At 41.1% G+C, this 27,894-nt stretch overlaps 1 protein-coding gene across 4 annotated transcripts in view; it reads left to right on the top strand.

The window, feature by feature from the left end:
• Nucleotides 1-740: 740 nt before the first annotated feature.
• Rasgrp3 (RAS guanyl releasing protein 3) overlaps nucleotides 741-27,894 on the top strand; it is an 88,233-nt gene continuing 61,079 nt past the window's right edge. For 2 of the 4 annotated variants that reach the window (XM_048353143.1, XM_048353145.1), the window contains exon 1: nucleotides 22,059-22,410. The gene's annotated coding sequence lies outside the window, so the exon portion shown is untranslated. Of the gene's footprint in view, nucleotides 1,951-22,058; nucleotides 22,411-27,894 lie in introns of those variants that run through there. The other 2 variants (XM_048353142.1, XM_048353141.1) reach the window with 2 other exon arrangements.

The following is a 27,894-nucleotide window of genomic DNA, read 5'->3' as shown; positions in this document are numbered from 1 at the left end:
AATGATTAATGTGTTATTCCTACATTAATCCAATATATCACACTCTGTTAATGTTAACTATAAATTAGATCAATCAATATATTAAACTTGTGATCACCTTGCAGCCAACGTATCAAGCACTAGCAGAGACCTCCGGAAGTCCCCAGTGCTAGACTTAGTATAGGGACAAGCCTAATAGATAAATCAGAATTATTTTTGTCCATTCGTGTTGATAGGATAGAAAATTCACAAAAGAGGAAGGAGGAAATACATGGAATTCTTTTGTAAAAGAAAGTGACTCTTTGGGGAAAAGGGCTTTTTAGCTTTTCATGTCTCATTTTACTTCCAAACCTGGTTGATTTTTTTTAAGGCATAACTTTAATACTGCTCTTAATATGTAGTTAGGCCTAAGATCTTTTTGACTTCCAATAGGGCAAGTTTCTCTGGAAATCATAATTAGTGGCGGAGAGGTAGGAGGAAACAAGGAAAAGGAGAAGGTTAGAATGTTGGTATGTAGGCATGTAAGAAAGGGATTTATGCCAAACTGCCCAGGTCTCCTGGGGGTAGCTGGGGGAAGCTAGGGAATGAGCTTTAGTTTTTATACTTAACTTATAATTCTTGATCATTCTGTATCTCAGCATCATTCTTTCTCTCTCTTACTGTTTCTCTCTCTCTCTCTCTCTCTCTCTCTCTCTATATATATATATATATATATATATATATCCCATATATGTATATATGGGATATGGAAGGGGTTGGTTGTTTTAGATTTTGCGCTGGCACAAGCACTTGAACTCACGGCCTCATGCTCTCACTTGGCCTTTTCACTCAAGGCTGGCGCTCTACCACTTGAGTCACACCTCCATTTCTAGTCATTGGCTTTTATCTGGGGCATTTTCTTCATAGCATCTGCATTCCTTTGGCATGAAAATCCTCACCCAGATTTGACTGCCTCTTCTAGTTACCCACTTGGCCTCTGGTTTCTCTACCTGAATCCTGAATCCTCTGTATCCATCCTGTCACAGGCCACTTTTCTTATTCAGATTTTAAATACAGAAAATCTGCCTTTTGCCCACCACGCCACTCTGCTGGAACCAGAATGTCAGAAATGTTCTAAGTGATCAAGTGAACAATCCATTTATGGTCCCTGATTAAGATCCTGAAAATTTTCTCTGTTGAATTCCTAGTAACCATCATCCTTGTGTTCTATGAACCATTACAAGAATTTCTTCCACCCTCTGTCCACAAAAGTAGTCGTTTACCAGGCGTTATTGTTTAACATTTCCCTCTAATTCCTTTCTCCTGGGGAGAAACATGTTCCTGCCATTCCTCTGTAAATTGCGTGGACCTTGCTTATGTTGCTCTGAAGGAATTTTAGGGTGCTCACTCATCTTCTGGAGACAAGAATACCCATCCCAGTGAGTCAAGAGAGGTGTGGTCAAGATGAAAGGGGCAAGGGTAAGCTGCAAGGAGATGGAATTGTGTTTTAGGTGTAAGCTGTGAGGCCCATCCTGAATTTGTTTCTCTAGGGAGAAAAGTTACTTTTCAACCACCAGTTAAAAGACCACTGAACAAATTCCATGGACTAGACGACATTACTCAATTCTTGGCAATAAACTCAAGTGAAGAAGTTAGGATTCCCAGTAGCTTCTGTGTGAAGTTCCACACCTGTTATGATGGTCTTTCTTTTTTGTTGTTTGCTTTTGGGGGAGCTCAAACTCAGGGTTTCTCATGTGCTGAGCCAAGGCCTTTGCAATTTGCCTGCCTTTAGTCCTTTTTGCTTTTAATTTGGTTTTTACATGGGATATTGAGTCAACTTTGCCTGGAAAGCCTTCTGATTGGCATTCTCCTTCCTTACATCTTGAGTAGCTGGCACTACAGACATGAGCTACTGCACCTGGACACTATGGTTCAGAAGAGCAGAGGCAAGAAGGAAAGAGCAACATGAAGAAAAAATACTGAAAAGAAATGGTGGGAAGGCAGGGGGACTGCTCACAGTTTTCCCAAGCAGCAAGGCATGATTTCCTATGTTCCAGAAGTTACTTCTTCCTGTGTGAACCACAGTGACAATAGCCTTGCTGGGCCTTGATAGCTGAACATGGGAAAGAAACCTCAGAGAAATAATTCCTGGGCAGCCCAACGCAAGCAGGCCCCACAGGCTGTCTTCTCAGAGCAAAATCTCTGAAACAAGTCTCTACATTTACTCCATGGAGCAACTGATGGTGGTGGATAGGGTCTTGCTGATTCCAGAGACACCTTGCCCTCATATTTTCTTCTATTTTTCTTTCGTGGTACTGGGGTTTGAACTCAGTCCTAGACAGGTGCTTCTCTCTGGGCCATGCCTGTAACCCTCTTTTTGTGCTGATTACTTTTGAGGTAGAGTCTCACTTCCAGTCTCAGGGCACAACTGGACCACAGGATTCCAATGATTGGATTCCCTTTGTAGCTGAGATGACAGGCTTACGCCATTATACCCAACTTCTTTCTGTTGAGGTGAAGTGAAGTGGACTTTCCTACTCAAGATGGCCTCAAATCAGGATCCTCACAATCTCCATCTCCCAAGTAGCTAGGATGGACAGACAGCCTCATATCACTGCCCCCAGCTCAGGTACCATTCCTATTATTAAAGTACTTGCAAAGTGCTTGACTGCTTTCTCCTCCTCCCCTTCCTCCTCCTCCTCTCCCCCTTCTTTTCATTTTTCTTATTCCTTTCCTCTTTGTTTTCTTCTCCCCCCTCTTTCTTTTGATTTTTTTCTCCCCTTGTCCTCTCCTGTTGTTCTCCTTCTCTTCTCCTCTCCTCCTCTCCCCATCTTCTGTTTCTTCTTTGTCTTTGGCAGCATTGAAGTTTTGAAATCAGAGCTTTATGTTTGATAGGCAGGTGCTTTACCACTCCCCTCCCACCCCACCCCTCCACACACTGGCTTCCTTTTAGCAAAACTAATCTCTATAGCAACTGTTGCCGCATTGGCCAGCCACCTAATCACCCCTTTTCTGACTACTACTTTTCTACTCTGCTCACTTCAGTCAAGTATCCCTGAACAGGTTCAGGAAGCTTCTAGGTAGTTGAACATATGGTTCCTGGAGGTGCATGCGCGCTCTGTGCTTCTCCCCCATAGCTTTCCATGTGCACCTCTCCCTTCCTGTGCTTTGCAGTGTCCTTTATAATAATAGGGTAAATGGATTTCCAAGCAAAGCACAATAACAGCCAAACAAAGAATGCTATGTTCTTCCTGTACTCACACTGCCAGGTGTTCCCTACAAGGGCGTCAAGGGGGCCTTATATCATCCTCTAGGTGTTCTTCCCCTCCCGGTAACCTTCTTGCTGGTTGATCCTTCTTTCTGTTAATCAGTTCCCGTCACTGCTGCTTCCCTTCTTGTTCCTTCTCGCCTTACTCATAGACTCTGCTCAAAAGTCCTCCAGAAGATTTCCGTCCTTCAGGGACTCCTCTTTCCACACACTCAGTGGTCTACATTTGAAGGAAGAATCTGGGAAAAGCTACAAGTTGCCTGGGTCTCAGCCAAATTGCAAAGAGAAATACAGTCAAAGTGGTGGTCTTTGCTGTCAGAAAAAAAAAGTTACTCATGGGAATGCAACAAGTGAAGGTCCTCTCTGTAGAGACCAGCCAGTCAGCCCATCAGGGCCAGGGGTTGCACCTGCAGAGCCTAAAGCCCACTATCTCTCCTCCTCCTCCTCCTCCTCCCCCTCCCCCTCCCGCTCCCCCTCCCGCTCCTCCTCCTCCTCCTCCTCCTCCTCCTCCTCCTCCTCCTCCTCCTCCTCCTCCTCCTCCTCCTTTTCTCTCTTTTTCTCTCTCTCTTACTCTACCTTCTCTAGCTTTCCTCCTACTCCCCTCTGCTCTCCTCTCTCTTGCTTTCTCTTCCCTTTCCCTTTCTCCTCCCAAATCTCTCCACATGCCACCATGCACAAAAGGTAGAAGAATGCTCATTTGCTCCTAGTGTATGTCCCTTGTATAAATACAAAAATCTCTGGCCCTTGATGTCAAACATTCACATACCTAAAGGACCTAAACTTGCCTTGGACTGTAATTCCTTAGCCATCATTTAGGTGTGTAAAGGTGGGATGACTAGACTACTCTTGATGAAGGACAGTTTTTTTAGCAAAGAGGAGAGTGAGTTAGGATGTTGAAAGCTGACTATTACACTCCATGGCAAAAGGGCTTTTTCTTTCTTCCCTTTATTCTAAGTTTTATTCATTTATGAGCTAACTAATCTCCAGGACACATTCATCTGACATGGCTGAAACTTTGTACCCTTTGATCGAATCTTTCCCATTCCCCCATCCACTGTCTCCCTAGGACTGTTCTTGTCTCTGACTTTACAAGTTTGACATTTTTGGATTCCACATATAAATAAGATCATGCAGGACTTGGCTGGTTTATTTCACTTAACAGAATACCCTCAGTTCATACATATCCTACACAACTGATTTGATCTCCTAATGGGTTATTGATCTCTTCAGATTTTCTTATCTCATCACAATTCAATCTGGGTAAGGTTTTATGTTTTTAGGAACTCATCTATTTCTTTTAGCCCAATATATTGTGTGTAATTGTGTACACTGGCTTTGGCAGGGAAAGTCCTCATCCAGATATTTGGGTAGCACTAGCCTTGAGCACAGAGAGGCTCAAGGATAGCTCCCAGCCTCTGAGTTCAAGCCTCAGGACCAGAAACAAACAAACAGATATTTGGGTAGGCTTCCTGGTACGGTCTAATCCCTGTTTGCTCAGTCTGGGGGCATACCAGACTGATTTCCAGGCCAGTGGATGGGAAGCAGGAGCAGGGGTGGCCTTGTATTCTGGATCCACAAGGGCCCAACCTGGTAGTGGGGTGGGCCTTAAATCTAAGTCTTTGCAGGGAGCCATCTGGCCTTGGTGTGGGCCTGATGACAGGCTGGGAGCCTGAGTCCACAGGGGTTGGCCTGATACTGGGCCTGGTCTGGAGCCTGCATCATGGAGAGGCAAGGCTACAGTGGAGCTTGGCTATATGCAGGGCCTGGAGTTTGTCCTAATACTGTGCTGAGTCCTAAATCTGAGGTTGTGTGGGTCTTGGGCCATGGAGGCTGCCCTGGTGTTGAGGTGGGGTTGGAGACTTGGTCCTTGGGTGCTGTTCTGAAGCCTGGGCTTTCTTGGTGCTGGGCTTCACTGGGGCATGGTGAGATCTGTAGTAAAGTCAGGCACTCAGTCACATGAAGGACATCTCTCCATATACTGCGATGCCTGGGTTTGGGGAAGCAGTGACGTAAGCAATGGGAAATTGTCCTGCTTAGTCTCTTCAGTGTCTTTCCTTACTTCCTTTCTTCACCCAAGTGCTAAAGGTCTCTCATCTCTGCCTTAGTCCTTGTAAAGTTGTTTCCATTCACAAATGGTTGCTCAAGGTAATGTTTCTACAGGAGCTGTGCTCTGGAAAGTACTGTTCTACCAACCTGGTGACATTTGCCTATGAAGCCCCTCACTTCTATGGCTAGAAAGTTGGTGCTGGCCACAGGCCAGGGGCCTCTGTTCTTCTGTTAATGAACTTCTCCTCTTGTAAAATCATCATGGCATAGCCTCTGACTCCTTTTAGAGTCAGAGACCCAATAAACAAGGGAAAGCATCAATGCTGGGAAGTTAGACATTCTATATGATCAGCTCTGGTTCAGTGTGGATGGGGATCACAGGGGCTATTGGTAGACTACCATATACATACACCCACAAAAAAGGACAGGTGAGATTGGAGCATATTTTATTTTTCTTTGTACTTATCTAAATTCGAATTTATGGCGAATATGTACTATTTTTGAAATCACAAGTATGCAAAGGTGAACACAAGTTACATTTTGAAAATTTATATTCCGGAGCAGAATAAGTCAGTCGCTAAGACTTTGATGTGAAGCTGGATGATCCGCATTTTTCTCTGTTTGTTATGAATCTGCACTAAGGAAAAAAGAAATTTGTACGGACTGAGGCGTAGTCTTAGATATGAAACACAGACAGGAATTGGCCAAGTAGACAGGCTACAGTACGAATAGAAGTATGTTTATCCCACAAGTCAGAGACATGAAAATGGATTAAGGATATTATTAAGAGCATCCTGCCAACCACACAGATTCATGTACTTATGTCTCCTTTCAAATGTCCATTAAAATGAGATCAAGTGGCCTTTGCATAAGTGGGACATGATGTCTCTCCTAATTCTAGCAGTTTATTCTCTTGAAGGTAATGATGAGGTGTTTACACTGAGGGATCCTGTACTTTGAATGATACTCAGATGATGGCACACATACTTAAGACTTGGAAATTGCGATTGGAGAACCAGCCCTTGTCTACCTCTCACCTTTCAGGTATTTGCTCAACTGCTAATAAGTTCTAGACTTATCTTATTTATATTTTTTAACTTGGTCATAGGAGAAGGATGCTGTGATTTGTGTCTAAAAAACCATCAGGTTAGAAATTCCTCCACTTGAAGCCAGAGCTCAAATAGGGCTGACACAAGACAGAGACTCTGATTGGTCCGATTTGGGGTGTTTTCCTGTTTCCAGGCCAACACAGGAAGGGCAGATGGGATTAGGATTGAATGTGGTGGTGGAAGAGAGTGGGAATACCAGACTGACTGTGTTCTAGATGGCCACTATGACTCATCAGGCACTTCTGTAGGAGATGACACCACCACAGGCAGATGATTTAGAATTGTCTCATGGATGTTGCATTTCTACAACAGAGAATGGTTTTCCAAAGCACTTTTTCTATGTTATTTTCTTTCTTCTCACAAACTCCATGAGCTAAACATTCTTGTGTCATTGATGGATGGCAGGGTGGGTGGAGGTGGACCTGAGATGAGGACTCAAGAGCCTCACTCATCATCCCATCCACAGGGTGAGACAGAGCTGGGATGAGCAGTCATGTCTTTTGGTCCTTAGTTCTATGCAATTTTCTATTTAGCACCCCAGGGGGAATAGCAGAATCATAGCTCCCTACATGATTAGGAGGGAGGGGTTGGGGACATTTAGGGATACAGCGTGTTCAGGTGGTGAACTCCATTCATGTTCATATTTTCTCAATGTCTTTCCCACAATTCCCTGCAACAGCCCTTCCATGTGTAAAACCAATAGAGGCAGAGAGTGTGCTGCCAAATGTAGATAGCATGCAGTTACCATGCCCTCCTTTTGGCCCAAAACTAAAGAACTGACTTCTGGAAGGAATTTTCCATCTTCCCAATAAGATTGATAAGTCCTATCTTCTATCCAGTTTTGCAGAGTCCATGAAAGAACAGACGAATTGTACCATCTGGCCTGGCTAAATTTAGTTCAGATTTCTTAGAAGAGCTCTAGCTCTACCATCGAGGGACCTTCAGAGGTCCTAAGGAAAAGAGGAGTTGGAGGTATACATGCCACCCCCCTCTACTTTCCCTGAGGGTCCCATTTCATGTAGGGAGGGGTGCTTCATCTTCAGTACCCAAGCTGGGTGATATTAGCCAATTTCATGGGAACTTCAATATGGAAACCACCTCTTTCTACTTTGGTACTTTTACCCTCAGCTCTTTCTGCTGAACCAGTTTTCTTTGGTCTACAGAGCTTGCCTGCAACTCATTTCCAACGCAACTGGGGAGAGATATCTGATCCTCTTAACTACACATTGTCCTACACCTGAATTTATTGTGACAAACTTGTGTTTATAATTTAGTAATAGTATTTACTTTTTTTTTTTCCAGTCGTGGAGCTTGAACTCTGGGCCTGGGCGCTGTCCCTGAGCTCTTTAGATCAAGGCTAGTGCTCCACCACTTGAGTCTCAGTGCCACTTCTAGTCTTCTGGTGGTTAATTGGAGGTAAATGTTTCATGGGCGTTCCTGCCTTGGCTGGCTTTGAACTACAATACTGAGATCTCAGCCCCCTAGTAGCTAGGATTACAGGCATGAGCCACCGGCACCTAGCAGTATTTACATTTTTATGTGACCTTATACAATCTGGCATATAATTACTATGTTAGAATTATTTTTATATTACTGTTCTTTTTCTCCATTTTTTCTCCTTTATTGCCATCTTTAGGATTTTTCAAGTTTTCTTTATTCTAATTTCCCCTTTTCAGGGTTTGTAAGTTACACATCTATATTTCTTTTGTTCTAATAGACATTCTTAAAATACATATTTGATTGATCAAAATCTAATATTAAACTATTCCATCTGAACCAAGTGTGGTGCTACATGCCTGTGATTCTAGCATTCAGGAGGCTGAGGCAGGAGGGTAGCAAGTTCAAGGCCACCACAGCTACATAATGAGTTCAGAGCCAGCCTGTACTACCTAGAGAGAACTTGTCATAGGGAGGAAGGAAGGAAGGAAGGAAGGAAGGAAGGAAGGAAGGAAGGAAGGAAGGAAGGAAGGAAGGAAGGAAGGAAACCTATAAGCCATCATTTGTACTGAGAACAATCACTTTGACAAATTTTAGTCAATTGAGCTTAAGATACTTAAGATCCTTGAAAAAAAAACCCATCATTATGCTCCATGAAAAATAAGTAAATATCATTGTGGATGACTGAATAAATATGGCTGGGTGAGATTCTTAAGTGAAGTCTCAGTGGTTCTCACACATTATTATTTAGACCCTCCAAGTTAACATTTCCACATTGTTGAAGCCTATATCCTTACTCTGATAATCAATTAGTCTGGAGAAAAAATAATGGAATATATATTGTTCAGCTAGATACCAGTTATAATGGTAAGAGCAGAGTATCCAGCAGAAACCATTGCAATACTCCAGAGTCCAACATGAATTGAACTTAACCTTGGTTTCCACAGGCATGAACCAGGAGACTTGACGGGAAGATGAGCCATGATAAAGTAGGCCAAGCAGAGTGGAAGGAAAAAGTTACAAAGGGTTCAGTACCAACCAACTCAAGCCAGCTTGTGTGTGCTGGCTGGCAGATATGAGAGTTAGGATTCTGCCCTTCCACAAAGACTGGAAGACAGAGGTCTGGCACTTAGGGATCATCTAAAACTAAGAGTTTTTTCCTTTACAGCCTTGAGTTTTTTCAGGCAGACACTTTAAGAAGGGACTAGAGTCAATTTACAGATGGGGCCTTGAGTTGCTGGGCATGATCTTAAGGTTTGCCTAAGTTTTTATTGGATCAGATTGGGGCCTTGAGAGGGGGCGTGGGTAGGTGGGCTGAGATCTGAGGATTGTGGTTCAAAGCCAGTCCGTGAGACTTGAATCTCCAATTAACCTCCAGAAAACAGGAAGTGGCCCTGTGGCTCCAGTGGTAGAACACTAGCCTTGAGGTGGAGACCTCAGGGACAGCGCCCAGGCCAGGAGTTCAAGCCCTATGACCAGAAAAAAAAAAAAAAAAAAGATCGGGGCCTCATTGAGAAGTGAGCTCAGATGGGCGTGGCCAGTGTTTGGTTACAAAGATAATCTTTGTTCAATGGGCAAATTAGTATATTTATAATCTCAAGTTCACATTTGCACATCTCTACTATATAAATAAGTGCCAGCAACTGAAGAAATACACCCACCAATGTGTGGTTTAACTGTTTTTAAAGCTTTAAAGCAGAACATTCTGAATACTCATCAACAATGGAAATGTAGTCATTACCTGACTCAGTAATTGTAATCCCTCTGTATATCACCTTTATAATAACAATACAGGAAATTAATTTTAAAATAGAATGAATAAACTATGACATGGTTATACTATAAGGTTGATTCCAGCAGTTAAAAAGAATAAATCAAGTGTATATTATTGACTTTGGAGCCAATATACATGGCCATGATTCATTATTTTTAAAAAATCAATTTAGAGAGAAAGTGATTAAGGGTGAATATAGTTGAAGCCTTTTATTTTCATATGAAAACAGGACAATGGAATCTGTTGAAATTAGTGTGTGTGTGTGTGTGTGTGTGTGTGTGTGTTGGTAGTGTTGATACAAGGGCTTGAACTCAGAGCCTTGGGCTCTCACTCTGAGTTTTTCTGTTCACAGCTAGCATGCTATCACTTGAACCACTAGTTAGCTACTTACTGGTAGGTCATGCAGATTTGTTTCCTGAATAGGTAGGATTGTAAATGTGAGCCACCAGTACCCATGGTTGAAATTTGTCTAAATATTTTAAGAAGGAAGAAGAGAGGGATAAAGGGTGAGTAACAGAGGGGGCAGAAGTTGACAGGGTACATTGTATATATGTGTGGAAATGCCATAATGAACCCTCCCATTGTACAACTAATATATGTTAATAAAAATCCACTTTATAGCCAGGCACCTGTACTCATGCCTGTAATCCTTGTTACTCAGGAGTCTGAGATGTGAAGATTGCTGTTCAAAGCTAGTTTGTGAGAATTTTACCTCCAAATAACTAGCAAAAAAGTGCTAGCCTTGAGCTAAAAAGCTCAGGGACAATTTCCAGGCCCTGAGTTCATGCCCCAGGACTCAAAAAAAAAAATCACTTTATAGTGCAATGGGGTTTTAGAAATGGAAAAGTAGAAGTTTATATATGTGTATGTTCCTGTATATGAGATATATTTTTCTATCTCATATTGTAATTTGATATGGGATATAAATAATTATGTTATCTCAGCCAAGTGCAACAGGATAGAAATGGGAGAGATAAAATTCTTTCTATGTATGTATATATATACATACATATATATATATATATATATATCGCCAAACTGGGCATGTAATGCTTTCATGTTTTAAGTATTTCATAAAATATAAAGCACACAGGAATGCTACTTCTTTTATTTTATGAAAGAAGAAACGAGTCTATCCTTCAATGTGACCATGAGTATATTCCAATTACTTAGAATAACAGTCTACAAAAAATGTACAAAAATCCATTTTCTTCTCAAAGATTCTTAGGTTGAAATTTTTTCAGTTACACTAGCCCACATCCTTCAGCATGAATTTCTCATTATCCTGTGTTCATTTCCATTAACTGAAGAATTTATATTGAGGGTTTTTGAGGCCTCATGTGGTCTAAAGTAAGGAAACAAAGCCTGCCCCTTAGTTCTTAGCTTTCAATTTGAAATGTTCTACCCCAGCATAAATGGATCCACTCGCTTTTCACTAATAAGAATGGAAATCACAAAGCACCCTGAGAACACTCTTAAAATTAATTAGATCATTAGACAAAACCTGAAAATTTCCCTGCTACTTTTTGTTGATGTGTTGTCAAATGTGCTTTCTTAGTTTACCTCCTATGACTTCCAAATAAAAAATTCTGCTGTAAGAGTATTATGTCCTCATTCTTCAGTGGGTATCTACCCACTGGGCTCTATTGTGTGTGTGTTCTCCCAAGAAGTGAATGTTAACAATCTTAGATATAAGTAATTCTTAGATACAAGTAATTACCCCAAAGGTGGGGTAAATATAGTGTAAGTCATGGCTGGGCTTAATGAAGTGACTGATAAAGGGGGAAAGGATAAAAATATTAGAAATGAGGTCAAGTAACCAGGGCTCACAGATTCATAAACTGGAGGCTGTACAGGTTGAACAAGTCCTTTGGCACTAAGGTTGGAAAATAGGACTTGTAGGTAGCTGGGTTTGTGTAATCTGGTAATTAAAGTGAAGAGCAAAAGCAATGTACTGGAACATTGAAATTGTTTAGAATTATGGACATTTTTGAGCAGATGGATTTGGCATCAAATTAATATACCAAAATAATGATGACATCAAACTTAAATGCAATTTAGTAGTTATGACATCGGGTAAAAAAATCTATTCATCCTTTAAGTAATTCATTCATTTGTCCATCCATTTACTTGCTCCACTCCTTCATTCACTTAATCATTCATTCATTCACTAAATTTATTCACTTATTTGTTTTATCATTCTCTTACGAATTTATTCAGTCATCCTTTCGTTCATCATTTGTCATTCACGTATTCATTCACTTGTTCATTTGCTCACTAATTCATCCATTCACTCATTCATTTATTCATCATTTGTTCATTCATGTGCTCACTCGTTTGTTCATTAATTCATCCATTCACTCATTCATTTATTCATTCCTGCAAATCTCTCACTCATTCATTCACTCAATCACTTACTCATTCTCTTATTCATTCAGAAAGTGTACATAAGCATGATCTTACAACTTAGACCAGAGGGCCTCACTGTGAAACCAGGAAGGCTCCTAGGGGTCACCCTGTGTCCTTTGAAAAGGAGCTGGGACTGTGGGTGGTAGTGAAGGGGCAGAAGGAACCTGGAGATCACACATGAGAACAAGAGGAGGAGGAATCTCTAACTGCCCCAACGATTCTGCTGAACTCAGATCATCCCACCTCATGCACTGCACATCAGAGAAAATCTGTTTAAATATTTACTTTGCTTCATTCATCCCTAACTCAGATTTGTATTCTCTGCTCTGAAATCCAGTTCAATAGATAACGAAAAGAAAGGAAATCAGATGTGACAATTGCCCTTGTGTTATTCTCTAAGCAGTAAGTGATTCTCTTAAAAAAAATGCAGGGCTGGGAATATGGCCTAGTGGCAAGAGTGCTTGTCTTGTATACATGAAGCCATGGGTTGGATTCCCCAGCACCATATATATATATATATATATATATATATATGTATGTATGTATGTATGTATGTATATCTGTATATGAACACATAAGATGATGCTAAATGAAATGAACTCCATGTTATGGAAACGAGTGCTATATCACTGTTGTAATTACTTTCAACATGCCACGTGAAACCGTAGCTTCTTTTGTTGTTGATTCTCTTGTATCCTCTTCCTATGTTTGTCTGTATATATACACATATATGTATATATAATTTATATAATATATAACAATATATATTTTCTGTATATATATATATGTACACATATATATATATACACATATACACATATGTACACATATATATATATACAGAAAATGGCCAGAAGTGGCGCTGTGGCTCAAGTGGTAGAGTGCTAGCCTTGAGCAAAAAGAAGCCAGGGACAGTGCTCAGGCCCTGAGTCCAAGGCCCAGGACTGGCAAAAAAAAAAAAAAAATACTCAGGTGCTTCAGATTTTGTTTTTTAATTTAAGCAATTTATTTTCAAGAACTAATAGTTCTGGAAACAATAGTGGCATTTGAAAAGATCTGGATTCAGATGAACTTAACCACAAGTCTGTGGTTTATAGCAGCAAGAGCCTCAAAGGTTAACGAAAGTTGTTATCAAACAGAGTTTTGAAATAAAACTAGTAGAGGAAAAAGTTATTACGTAAGTAATTATACTAAGCAAGATGTTTTTGTGGCATGAATACTAAATTTCCCTTTTCATCTTTTACTGAATCCAGCTTCAGATAAAAAAAATCAGCTAGAGAAAGGCATTGGTAGGTAGCTCATGTCTATAAAATTAACTACTCAGGAGGCTGAAATCTGAGGATTGAGGTTTGGAGCCAGTCTAGGCAGACAAATCTGAGAGATTCTTATCTGTAATTAACCAGAAAAAAACAAAAAACAGAACTAATGGTGTGGCTCAAATGGTAGAGTTCTAGTCTAAGAAAATAACTCAATGGGGGGGAAACTTTTAGGAGAAAAATACAGCCATAAATGTAATTTATAAATGAAAATTTTAAATGTAGTTAGATTTAGTAATGTATTAAGGGTAATTTACTTTCAGGGCATGAAGTTTTACAAAGAGATGAAAAGAGAAATGCTAAAAGACAGGAAAAAGAACTGAAAATTGAAGTCTATTCTTAATTAAAACTGGTTTATCTACAGATTTATCTACAGATTTTATCCACAGAGTCTGGCTGGGGGAGAGAAAGGGAAGAGAAGAGGGCCACCTCTGGCAGAGACTGCTTTCTTTCTTTCTTCCTCTTTCTTTCTTTCTTTTTCCTCCCTCCCTTCCTTCCTTCCTTCCTTCCTTCCTTCCTTCCTTTCTTCCTTCCTTCCTTCTTTCTCTCTTTCTTTCTTTCTTTCTCTTTAATAATTACTTATTTATTGTCAAAATGATATACAGAAAGGTTACAGTTTCATATGTTAGGCCATGGGTACATTTCTTGTACTATTTGTTACTTCCTCCCTCATTCCCCCTCCCCCTTCCCTTTTCCCTCTCCCCCTATGAGTTGTTCAGTTGGTTTACACCAAATGGTTTTGTAAGTATTGCTTTTGGAGTCATTTGTCTTTTTATCCTTTGTCTCTCGATATTGATATTCCCTTTCCCTTACCTAGTTCTAATAACCAGTATATACAGTATCCAGGGTACTCAGATGAGATACAGCGATAGCACAGGGACAACCACAGGAAGGGGATACAAGAGAATCAACAACAAAAGAAGCTACGGTTTCACATGGCATGTTGGAAGTAATTACAACAGTCATATAATGCTTGTTTCCATAACATGGAGTTCATTTCATTTAGCATCATCTTATTTGTTCATAAGGGCAAAGCTATTGGGCTCTTGTGATCCTCTGCTGTGACTAGCCTAAACCTGTGCTAATTATTCCCTATAAGGGAAACCATAGAGGCCATGTTTCTTTGGTCTGGCCCACTTCACTTACTATAATTTTTTCCAAGTCCTTCCATTTCCTTACGAATTACCTGCTTTCTTTTTAAAATTTTGTTTCTATCTTTATACATTTTTGTATTTGAGATAGATACAAACCACTCACCTATCACACACAAAGACAGCTATACTTATTATTTCAAGGTCATTTCCCTTTAACTCTGTGTACAAAAAAGTATTTAATTCTTATACATATGCAGAAATCTCTCAACAGGGCACTTGTAGGTATAAGCTAAAGACAAGACTAAGCATATGAACGTTGTTTTATGAATGTCTTGTTATGGGATAGCCAATGAGGAAAAAAAATGGAACCCTGCATCAGTGGTAAAATTTATTTTCTCTCTAAGATGTATTTTAATGCTGATAAAACATGAATTTTTGTGTAGGTCAGTAGTAGAGCTTGAACTCAGGATCTGAATTCAAGGTTGGCATTCTACTACTTGAGACATGCCTCAACTCCCAGGTTTTTGTTGGTTACTTGGAGATAAGAATCTCATGGTCCTTTTATATATTTTTTCAATCTTTATACAGCCTGTCTCTAATTTGTCTATGGAGTATATAACAAAGGTGCACATATAGCTTCTTTTGTTGATGAGCCTCTTGTATCCCCTTCCTGTGGTTGTACCCGCACTATCACTGTATCTCATCTGAGTACCCTGGATACTGTATATACTGCTATTAGAACTAGGGAAGTGAAAGGGAATATCAAAATCGAGAGACAAAGGATAAAAAGACAAACGACTCCAAAAGCAATGCTTGCAGAACCATTTGGTGTAAACCAACTGAACAACTCATGGGGGGAGAGGCAAAGGTGGAGGGGGGAGGGGGGAATGATGGAGGAGGTAACAAATAGTACAAGAAATGTACCAATGGCCTAACGTATGAAGCTGTAACCCCTCTGTACATCACTTTGACAATAAATAAGTAATTATTATTTTTTTAAAAAGGTGCACATGTAAATTGTTTGGAATTCAATTGTTTGGAATAGCATAGGATGCAGTTATTCAGAGAAAGACTGTCACAAATGCCTTTCAATCTTCCAGGCTGCTCCTCCACCATGTAACTGATGGTGGCCACTGTTGTGAGGTCATTAGATCCGGTGCTGGGTGTGGCTGGAAGCAAGTTATTTCAGAGGAGAAACAACAAGTCTATGGAAACTTCTATGGCTACTAAACTGGCAGGGAGTGGGCAGTAAATGGGCAGGGTTTCAGGCTAGAGAGAGTTTACCTCTCTCTCTTAGTATGTGTCTCTTTGTGTCTGTCTGCTTGTCTCTCTTGTACATCTCTAACTCTGGCTGTGTCTCTCTTGATCTTTCTTTTCCTTCCTTTCTTTTATTCCTTCTTTCTCCCTTCCCTTCCCTCTTCCTTCCTTCCTTTCTTCCTTCTTTTCTTCCTTCCTTTCTTCTCTCTTTTTCCCTCTTTTCCTTCCTTCCTCCCTCCTTCCCTCCTTCCCTCCCTCCCTTCCTTCCTTTCTTCCTCTGTCTTTCTCACATGCTTACCGGTTTTAGGAAGGCTAATTAACTTCAGTAAAGGTCACTTGGGTGGCATAGCATCTCCATAGATCATGGTTATGAGAATTAAATTAGAATTTTGCATAGTTACTTATTTTATTAATATCACAGTAGTAGGATATTAAAGCTATGTATTATGTCATAAGAGGTTCCTGTAGGTACTTTACTATGATATATGGCTTCCTACAGGTTGTTCTTTCCTCCCAGATTATTAAGCTTAAGAGCAGAAGTTTTTGTCACACACTTTGTGGTAGGTGTTTTAAAGCAGCATACATTGATTACAGACACTATATTTCTTAATTGATTGGTTACCATTTGTTTTGCCCAAAGGTATCAGAGATTAAAACCTATGATGTTTTTGAAATTTTTCCTTTTTATTTGTTATAGACATGTAGCTAGCACACCTCTTACATATTTTCTGACTGTAACTGGGTATTTTGGCTCTGTCAGTTCAAAAGGAGGAAAGAAGGAAGACTAAAAGAAAATCCTCATGATACTTAGACAAGTGTTAGCTATTAGAGAAAGAGAGAGAAAAGACAAACAAGGGGAGAGAGAAAAATAGAGAAAGTATCAAAAAGTGTGTTTGAGCTAGGCACTGGTGGCTTATACCTGTAATCATAGCTACTCAGGAGGCTGAGATCTGAGGATCACAGTTCGAAGCCAGCCCAGGCAGGAAAGTCCATGAGACTCTAAACTCCAATAAACTACTCAGAAAAAGATGGAAGTGGCACTGTGGCTCCAGTGCAATAATGATAGCCTTGAGCACAAAGAGACTCAGGGACAGCGCCCAGGCTCTGAGTTCAAGCCCTCAGGACTGGTGTGTGTGTGGGGGGGAGAGTGTGTGACTGAGAGATCACAGGAGGTAGAAGGGACAGAGCTGGAAGCTGTAATGTGTTGTGTACAAGTGAAAGGAAAGTGCCAGTTAAGGCATGGCATGTGCTTGTCCCTCAGGCTGGCCCCGAGGTGGTGTGTCACCAACTTGGAATACAGTAGCTAATCTGGGGTTTCATCCAAGGCTTAGAGATCCACAGCTTCAGGGCTTAGAGATCCACAGCTTCAGGAGCGAGTGTAAGTTAGGAAGGAAAATAGTGCTTTTTGACACTGTATAGGCGATGGGTACCATTTTGAATTTCCATCAAAGGGAATGCTTCAGGCACAGAAACCCAAGAGAATGTCTCTGAGGAATGGAATCCCTGGTGCTTAGGCATCTTCCTGCATCCTTGGCCTGGTAGTTTCACTCTTTCCAGTAAGTTGTTATCAAATACTGGGTCCAGAACTAGAAAGTGAGGGGAGACAGATGTAGAGGTGTCTGCTTATCTATGAGTGATGAGGATGTTTGAGCTCCCTATCCTAGCTTCACCTTTTCTTATTAGCAGATTTTTTCCCCTCTATGTAGATGGTTAAAATGCTTAAGAATCTTTGTAGGTCTGCTTTTTCTCTTCTTATTTTAAAAGCACCCATTTAAAAGTGAATATAGTCACGCCACGTTTCACATTCAGAAGTTTTATCATTTCATTATTTGTTTTTTTCTTTATGGCATCTGCTGTTGGTAATCATGAGTAAAATATTTTCACAATACAATGATGCAATCATGACTCAGCATAATTTTAAGGTACTGAAAGTTGTCCTACAATTTTATTTAAGCTTATACTTACATTTAACGCTCATGATTTTCCTCTACAATTTTCTCTAGCCTTTCCGGTTTTCCGTTCTTTTAAATAAACATCAACAAGAAATGCATCCAATGCCTAATGTATGAAACTGTAACCTCTCTGTACATCAGTTTGACAATAAAAATTAAAAATAAAATAAACATCAAGATTTCCTGTTTGATGTAGCTGAGAAATCTGTTTGAGATTTTAAACAAAATTTGATTTTGTTTATGCAATTTGGTTGCATATGTAAATTAACTCAAAGAGAGGTGACATTTTAGAACCTTGAATTTTTCAGTCTAGAAAATTACATACCTTTATTTTCTCAGGAAAGCACTGTAAAAATGTTTGTGTAGGGCTGGGGATATGGCCTAGTGGCAAGAGAGCTTGCCTTGTATACATGAGGCCCTGGGTTCGATTCCCCAGCACCACATATACAGAAAACGGCCAGAAGTGGCACTGTGGCTCAAGTGGCAGAGTGCTAGCCTTGAGCAAAGAGAAGCCAGGGACAGTGCTCAGGCCCTGAGTCCAAGGCCCAGGACTGGCCAAAAAAAAAAAAAAATGTTTGTGTAGGTAGCTTTGTCTGCTTCTATGCCTAGAAATTTTGTTGTTGCTGTTGATACTGTGGATGAATTCTTTTTCTGAGTCCTTGTATGCTAAATAAAAAATTCTAATTTCGTACTTTTGTTTCATAACTGTTGGATTCACTCAACTTGCCATTTAAAACTTAGAATTTGAGTAAATATTAGCTAAAAGTCTTTATCATTTGCTAGAGGAATAATTTTGTCTGTGGGTTTATCAGAGTTCTTCAGTTTTTTTCTCTTGCTTGCTTGCAATGGATCCACATGGAGAGCAGAGCAAAATGATAGCCGTGATGGTGACATTTTCTTTTTGCTGGCTTTAGTGTGTCTCTAAGTGTTTATTATGGAGTATGATGTTCATGTTTGTTTTAAGAGAGATGATCATGATGAAAAAGATGATCATGGAGAAAGCTCTTCTATCTCCATTTTATTAATTTTAAAAATTAAGATTAATACTGAATATGGTGGTACATGCCTGTAATATAGTGACCAAGGTAGGAGGATGGAAATTGAAGGTCTGCTGAGGCAAAATTTGAAGATTCAAACTAAACAAACAACTTAAGCAAAGAGGACTAAGATATATGGCTCAAGTGGTAGAGCACTTGCCCAGCAAGCTTGAGTTCTTGATTCTATCCCCAGTAACATCAAATCAACAAAAATTGAGAAGCTTAATTTTTTTTATCCAACACTTTGGAGGCTGACTCATTTTAGCTCATGCATTTTGTAATGCTGAGTTTTTAAAACATCTTTATGGTCAACATTCATCTATGAAGTTAGCTTTTGATTTCCCCTTATGCTATATCAGATTTTTGTAAATTTAATAAATTAGGGGTGTTAAATTTCAGGCACTTTTGTTTTGAGACCTTTATACAGTTTGAGAATTCTCTATGGCTTAAAGCTCATAGAAAATTTGACTATGTAAGTAATCCGGATTAAAACTTTTCTTGTAAACAAATTCCTTAGCAACGTTTACATTTTTCTATGTTTATTGGCCTATTTTTTACTCTCCTTAAGTTAATTTACCTCTAATAACTATGTTGACTTGGTCCACTATATTTGATATGCGGAAGTATCATTCTGGAAAACTTCTGAGCATTCTGTAATTACCATTTTGATTTCTTCTTCAATTAATCACACACATATATATATTATATATTTCACATTTTAGATGCAAAATTGTTCTTGAGTTGTTAGCGGTTTTTTACTTACTTTTTGTAACTAGTTGTATTGTAGTGTGGTCACAGAACATTGCAATAATAATTACTTTGTGGGGGAGATGAGATATGACTGGCCTATTATCACCTTTTGCTAACAGAATGAAAAGAAGGTCATTCTATTGAGTCATTCAGTTATTCATTAAGCTCTGTTTCAACCATGTGTCTCCCATGTCTCATATTGTATTGGGAGTCACAAGTTACAAGTTCTAAGACTTCCAAATAGTTGGCATAGGTTAGATATATGGAACAAATGAAAGGGAGCCCAAGCGAAGAGTGTTAGTCAAGACCTTCATAGGTTATGGGAAACCAAAATTACCCCAGCCCCCAGTCTTACGTGTGAAAGATAAACTGAAGTCAGAGACAGAGCTTTTGGAGATGAGATTAGTTACTAAGAAACCACTATAGTCCTTCAGTAATCAGATTGTAGGAGATATAGAGATCAGGGAGAGAGAGAGAGTTTTCATATTCAAGCTAAAAGCCATAATAGAATGTTCAGCCTCATTTGCTTAGTTGGATCAAAACTAGCCAAAAAATCAAGTAAGATAAAAGCAAAATAGCGCCCATTTTCGGTGTCTTGGGGGAAAGCATTTCATTGAAGAGGGGGAAAAATCCAGGATGTAGCATGTAGGGGACTTAAACAAAAGGGAAGATGAGGAAGAAGAGTATTTCTCCAGAAACTTTGGCTGTGAAACTTTGGGGATAAGAAAGGAGCAACTGATAAAGAGATGGTTGTTAGGATATAAATGTGCAAGCGTGTTTTGATGACGAAGAGAAGGAAGGGTTGCTGTAGAGGGTGCCCCAGGACCATGGAAGGCACCCAATGGGAAACCACCGCAGGGGGAGAGTGTCAGTGGGTGGGCACCACATCTCCAGCTGAAGGAAATGGTCAGCACCTAGAGGCAGTTGGCCAGGAAGGTTGGCTCTCTTCTCCTGGCAAGGCTGAAATGAAGTGTCATGGTAGAATGTCCAGTCACATTCTGGTACCCTCACAACACAAGAAGGGGCCATGCCATGAGCTCTGTGATTCAAGTTTGTTTCTTCACATCGTCCCTCCCCTGTCAGGAGATTTGAAAAGAATTTCAACACTGTTTACTGGGTAAGGTTTCAAAGAGTTTCCAGAAGTCTCTCTTTCCCCAGAAACTACGGGCCAAGTAGAGGACTGTCAGAATAATTAAAACAGTCTGTTGTAAATACAGTGAATAGTAATTAGGTCAGCAGGTCATAGAAGTTTCCCTTATCATAAATGCAAAGTATAAATAAACCAAACCAACATTTCTATCAATCAGGATGCCTCCTTTTCTGTTTCTGATAGAAGATTGTCATATCAACACATGAGGGAAAATATCTATGAGGACAACATGTATTTTAAGACATTGGAGTTTGGTATCTGAAATGTATTTATTATCAACTTGAAACTCAGTTTTCCCACTTATACTTTGAGCTCTCACAGTCAGTAACAAATTAGACCACAAAAAGTATGGCGAGACTAGGTCTTATACTTATTTTTCTGTTGTTCTGCCAAACACTCTCCTTTGAATGAAAGGACATTTCAGGTTTAATAATCATGCAAATAATTATGAGACAAAGCCTAGGATGAGAGGGGTGCTCCCGCATACTCCCACAATGAGTAAGATTTGACTTATTAAAAATCACGGTTGACAGTCTACTAGGCTAATTGTGGTTCAGAAATCCCCTGGGGGGACTTTTACTATAATTTTTGGATATTCAATTGACTAAATCTGTCAATCCACTCTACCCTAAAGGGCAAGCTTAGGCTCTGACGATGAGAGAGGTAACCCTTACCAAACCACTCAGTGGAGTCACATACTCGAAGTTGGACCATCCAACGTCTCCTGCTCCAAGAGATTTTGTGTGTGTGTGTGTGTGCGCGCGCGCGCGCTTGCTAGTCTTAAAGCTTGAACTCAGGGCCAGAGCACCTTAGCTCTTTCACTCAAGGCTAGTGCTCTGCCGCTCGAACCACCGCTCCATTAGCCTAAGAGATTTTTCTTTCAGTAGAGGAAGTCAACTGATGTGTGGGAAGACCAGCTCAGAAGACTAGCATGAACCCCACACAACATCCAGGATGGCTTGCCACCTTGATGAGCAGCCCCCCGCCCCCAAATGGCAGTTTGGTCCAACTTCCCAGCCCACCAAAGGAAGTAGAGATCCACTTGTTAACGTTTCCACTAGCCTTGGCTGCTCATCTCTACTGCTCATCGTATCCTAAGATGTTGACACCGGTGCAATAATTGTGGAGGAGTGTTTGCAGTCTTAGGCTTCCTGAAATCCTTTCCCTTGTCTCTTTAGATAAAGCACTTCTTGACCTCATTCCTCAAATATCTGCCCCTCAGCATTTCTGGCTCCTGAAGCACTGGCTTTTGAAATCAAACCAGAGCAGTCACAGATAGTTGGTGAAAGTCTGCCTTCCCGGGACAGCCTGCTTAGTGAGGAGTGTCTCCTAGCAAATGGAAGCCTGAAATCCAAGAGAATAAAGCTCAGTAGTTTCTACCTGCTTGCTGCATGCATCTCTGGCTCCCTTTCCTCCTTTCCTCGCTGTTGAAGAGCCCTAGTAAAAACTTGAGTGAGACTGGAGTGGGGAGGGACTGCCCTCCTGCCCTCCTCCCAGCCCACCCCCACCCCCAAGATTACCTTTCCACAGGCAGTGACCTGCTTTCCCCTGTGACTTATCAGCTGTTGGGCAGGCGTCTGTCACTAAAAGAAAACAAATTGTGGAATGTACCGCTCAGCATGCTAATGAGATGGGCCGAGCCAACCCCCTGGGTTGTGAGGTTTGAGTGAGGCAAATAAGGATCTTCAGTTCCTGACCTCCTGGCACAGTGTGGTATTTATCAGTGGGCACATGTGACTGGTTAAGACACCGAGCCCTGGCTTGAAGGAAACGGCTGCTGGCAGCATGCTTTTGCACTTGGCAGCTGGACAGGCTGTGTGTTGGCGAGAGGGATCTGCGACAAAACCACCCCAGTAAGTAACTGGAGACTTGGCTGTGTGTGTGTGTGTGTGTGTGTGTGTGTGTGTGTGTGTGTGTGGTGGCAAGCCACCCCTAACTTTCCTTTAGGGTGGAGGGCTAGATTCCTGTCCACAAAAGAAGTGTATTTCTACGTGTCTAGGACTTTTATGATTCTTAAAAATTTAGGTTCAGAGCCAAGAGTCGGGTTATCGAGTAGTGAACCACTGGACCAGAGCTGATAACTAGACTTGATGTTGATCAAGGTTACCATGGAAACCTGAAGACAAAGATCTTTTTAAAAAATCACTTGTGAAGTTATTGCACAGCTGAGCTGACTGCCCTTCGTCCATTCTGAAGAGCATTTCATGCATGCTTTCCAGCTCAGTAAAAGTGATATGTTATGCTCTTTTCCCAGCAGGCTGGTTCTCCTGTGTTGCGTTACAGCTGAAATTCTCAGTTGACCCTGGACTTCCTTCTTTCAGTGTATTTATGATGCTTAAGGTCTTTTCATCTTTGTTGGTGGCATGAATTATAAAAATATTGCCTGAGTGGCTTATCAGCTGGGGAGGGGCAGGGCAAAGACCCGAGGGAACCATTCTTTCCCAAGTTTACAGCTCTAAGTAGCTTGCAAAGTGCTGGGACCAAGTTGTTGTTTCAGGGACTTTAGTGCTTCTGTGATGGTTACCAGACAGAATGCTGTACAGAAAAAAGAAAGGGGAAAGAGAGAGGGGCAGAGCACAGAGTGGCTGGGGGACCCTCAGCCCCAGAGGCTTCTGGGAGATGGGAGGTTCCTTTCCAGGACAACTTGGACATGGAAAGGGGAGCAGAGAGTAGTGATTTCCATGTCAGGGCATACAAGCCAGTGTTCTGCTTGTGATAAGTGTGTGACACTCTGAAAGGTGCAGTGTCCTGGAGTGATTGATGGATTGTTTTAAAGGGAGTTGAGTTATAGGATTACTTTGCCATTTCTACCACTGTCCTGTTCTCTCTCCACTCTCTTCACCCCTCCTTGTTTGCAGAGATTGGAGTAAACATGGCTGAGGAGCAACTGGTTCTTCTTCAGTTTCCTCAATACAGTTGCTTGTTTGCTCGTTTACTCGTGTGTGATGGAAATACTGGGGATCTCAAAGTGCTGCCCCTTAGCCTTTTCTGCTCAAGACTTGTGCGGCTCATTAGCCAAAGATTTTTGATGGAATCCTCTTTGAATGCCTTACGGGAAAGAATGGCTCATCTGGCATCAGAAGTTTTTCTGCCCCTTCCCCTTCCCCTTAAAATGGAGAAGAAAATCTAGAGTGTTCAATGAGAAAAAAAATAATAGTCACAAGTGTGATGGTTCCTCTTTGTGCTATTTGTGTGAGGTCCATCTGTGAAGCCAGGACCCCTGCATCCTGTGACTTCCCAGTCTCATTGCAGGGGAGTAGAGGAGGGTAGAGGGGTGGGAGGAGGGGAAGAGGGGAGAGGGGGTGGCTACCCTGCTGGGCCATTCTTCAGAGGGTTGGTTTCTGGTATGATTTCACTTTTTCCACAAGTTAATAGTGGAAAAGAACTTTCCAGAGAAATCGTGTCTCCAGAATAATAGATCCTCCCACAATGAAAGGCAAGGCCTAATTGAATCTAAACTAAGGGCTATTCTTTGGTAATGATAATAAATTTATAACTCTATAAATACAGGGCTGTGGGTACATCTCGGTGATGAGAGGACTTGCCTAGTATGCTCAAGATCCTGGGAGTTGATCCCCAGAAACACACACACACAGCCAGCAAAAGGGAATGCTTAAATGGAATGTCCTTTGAAGTTACCCAACCACTGAATTTTTGAGAGCTCACAGATTTTGAGCAGCCTTGACTTTTTAAAAATACAGCTAGCAAAGTAATAAGAATAATACTCCCCCCCCCAACAAGGAGATCATATTGTCATCGAGTGAAGAATATTTAGTCCTAGCTAGGAATTACAGAATGTTTGGTTTAATGCCTTCCTTTGGAAGCTGAGGACATTGTAGTAAGTTTATCAGGGGCCACAATGCATAGCCAGGAAACAGTGCTATGATTATACATTCATCATGTTTTTACTATGCTAAATGGTATGTACCCATGCAGCCACCTACACAGAACCCTCACCATACCTGCTTTAGGTGATTCTTTTTAACTCCCAGCTTCCCACAGCTCCGAAAGCGGCAGGCTCTCTGTCTTGTAGAAACTGTCCTTGGCTTTTTGAGTTTTGGTCTTGTCCTGAGCTAATAGCATGCTATAGGGAAAGCTTCTGGAAGTTCAGGGCAACAGCAGGGTGGGCACAGCTCCTGGTCTGCCACCAGGGGAAAACCTTAGCATAGTCTGCAGAGCATCTGGTGTTAAGATGTTCACTAGGCTGAGTGTGTTGACTGCCAGGCAACAGTGGCTCATTTTTTTTTTTTTTTTTTGCCAGTCCTGGTGCTTGGACTCAGGGCCTGAGCACTGTCCCTGGCTTCCTTTTGCTCAAGGCTAGCACTCTGCCACTGGAGCCACAGCGCCACTTCTGGCCGTTGCCCATATATGTGGTGCTGAGGAATCGAACCCAGGGCTTCAAGTATACGAGGCAAGCGCTCTTGCCACTAGGCCATATTCCCAGCCCAACAGTGGCTCATTTTTATCATCCTAACTACTCAGCAGGAGGAGATCTGAGAATTTTGGATTGGAGCCAGCAGAGGCAGACAAATCTAAAGGATTCTTATCTCCAATTAACTAGCAAAAAAACAGAAATAGAGGTGTGGCTTGTGAAAAAAAAAAAAGCTAAGCAGGAGCACGAGACCCTGCATTCAAGCCCCAGTACCAGCATGAAGCAACAACAAATGTGTTGACTAAACTACCAACCAACAATATTTTCAACTTATGATAGGTTTATCATATGTCACCTCCTTGAAAGCAGGGAAAGCATTTGTATTTAGTATACCAGTATTATTATTGTTGTTGTTGTTGTTGTTATTTTCCTGGGGCTCAAACTCAGCTCTTGGGCACTGTCTTGAGCTCTTATGCTCAAGGCCAGCACTCTGTCACTTGAGCCACAGCTCCATTTCTAGCTTTTGGGTAGTTAATTGGAGATAAGAATCTCAGACATTTTTCCTCTGGGCTGGCTTCAAACCATGATCTTAGGTCTCAGTCTCCTGAGTAGCTAGGATGATAGGTATGAGCCACAGGTGCCTGTCCTATTATCCTAGTTTTGTAGATGGAGGAACTGAGACTCTGTGACCACACACACACACACACACACACACACACACGACTCTAGAACTCACAGACATGTTTAAATTTACACGCCCATGAATCACAGGGCTGATTACAATATGAGTAGACTCATAGCACATGTGCAGCATGGCCTTTCCACTCCCTATCTCCCCATCGCAGGAGGAGCTAGGATCCCCGTCCCAGCGTAGTGCAGGGGTGCTGACAGGCCACAGGCCTTTTTTCCCTCCATTTATGCTGTCATCTTAGACAAAGACCCACTTCAGCTGTTTCTTACATGCAGTCAATGGAATTACCTTTAAAGAGAGGTTGTAATTTGTCTTGTAATAGTCAGATAGGACCAGGGTAAGTGGGTGGCTGATCTGATGGTGAGGTTGCTGAAGCCAATGGGCAACTCACTGGCTTCAGGCCTTCCATTAGCATGATCGCAGATACATATTTGCTTAGGATCTCATTGTTAGAGGAAATTAGTGGCCACTCTCCACCCAGGTCAGAGTAGTTGGGTCAGAGTTCAGTTAACTGTGCTGTCGGGTGGCATTCAGTGTTGAGGGGTTCTGGTTGATCTGTCATTGGTCTTGTATAGACTGTCCCTCTGCCCCCTAAAGATGAGCATTCCTGGAAGTTCTGCCTGGTTTTAGCCCATCCCAGAGGGGAAGAATACACCCTGCTGTGGCTTCCCTCCGCCCAGTGTCAGTCCCAATCAAGAGGAGAGAGCCTTCACTCACTGGCTTGCTAGCACGGCAGACTCTTTACTATCAGTTCATTTCTGCTATGGAAAGGCAGTGTGTTGGCAGGTCATTAAAACAACAGCAAATGCTGTCAGAAGACATTAAATGCAAACTGCCTATTTTAACAGCCAGGGGGAAAGTAAGTGAGAAGCTCTGTGACCACAAGAGGCATTAGGATATTTTTTTCTTTTCTTTTGGTGATAATAGGGGTTGAATTCAGGGTGTTATGCTTGTTAGGCAAGCACAAGTTGTATAGGGCTGGTGTCAGACCAAGAGCCTCTATCTATACCTCTCATATACCTGCGACCATAGACATGACCCGCCATGCCCAGCTTATTGGTTGAGATGGTGGGGGGGGGGGTCTCACTAACATATCATCTGGGCTGGACTTGAATTGCAATCCTCCATGCTGGTAGTTAGGATTATAGTTATATGCTTGACCCTATGGGCTTGTTTGAATTAAAAATAATTCTGAAACCGTCTGATTCATGAATTGACTCCAAGAATGGTTTTCCTTCCCAACAATAGTAACAATTAAAAAAAAATCTGTACTTTTTAAGGGCAAAAGGTAAATAAAATTTGAAAATGAAAAGAAAGAAAATGAAATGATAGGTTTTAACTATGCCTTCCTAGGTTATAGAATTTGAAGCAGTACAAATATTATGTTTTGAGATAGGGTCTTACTCTGTAGCTCAGGCTGGCCTGGAACTGGTGATCCTCCTGTCTCAGCCTCCCTAGAGCTGAGATTACAAGAGTAAATCACCTCACCCAGCTCAGGTAATGTAAATCTTGACAACCCTTGGCTAAGTGTAGATTTCCCTTAGCATATACATGAGTTGAGTAACTGCAAATAACCCTTCATCACTTAAGTTTGTATTCCATCAGATTCATAATTTTATTTTTCTAAACATTTCTTCCTTTTGCAATACTGTGCCATCTTTTCACTTAATTTAGCATTGATTCAAATTGAACCAATCTTACTCCATCAAATAATATAAGATTCTCATACAGATCATTGTATCATTGATTTGCCTTAGTATTGTGAATACACCCAAAAATTCAACTTTTAAGGTGATCCTGGTACAATCTTTGACAAAGAGCTAACAATAAGGTGAAAATGACATGGGAAAAACAAAAAAAATGCATTTAGAATCCTAGAATTTCATATAATCACTGCTCTCCCATTGTTCAATTGTTTCAAAAGTCACAGACAAGCAACTACATTGAAGAGTGTCTACCTGATCTTAAGGGTCTCTTTTCCTTATGAGACATTTGTTCCATGGTAGAGATTGAAGTGATTCATAAATTGGCCAAAATGAAGATCTAAAGAACCAGGCAGAAAGACTACAATCTGTGATGGAATCCAACTCCAATGAATGCCTGTTTGGTTTGGGCAAAGTGAAATATTTTCCCCTCCACCCAACAATTCAAAATGCTCTGAAGCAACTTTCCTTGGAATCTTCTGCAGAAGCGAGCTTTTGGAAGGTAGGATGGAGGAATTGACATGTGCAGATCTATGGCCCAGAAGGATTTGGACTCTGGGACCCGTGTCCT

Source organism: Perognathus longimembris, chromosome 8 (assembly GCF_023159225.1).
Source record: "Perognathus longimembris pacificus isolate PPM17 chromosome 8, ASM2315922v1, whole genome shotgun sequence".
NCBI classification, from domain to species: Eukaryota; Metazoa; Chordata; class Mammalia; order Rodentia; family Heteromyidae; genus Perognathus; species Perognathus longimembris.
Note: the sequence above shows the minus strand (reverse complement) of the source record. Positions and strands in the feature narration are given on the sequence as shown.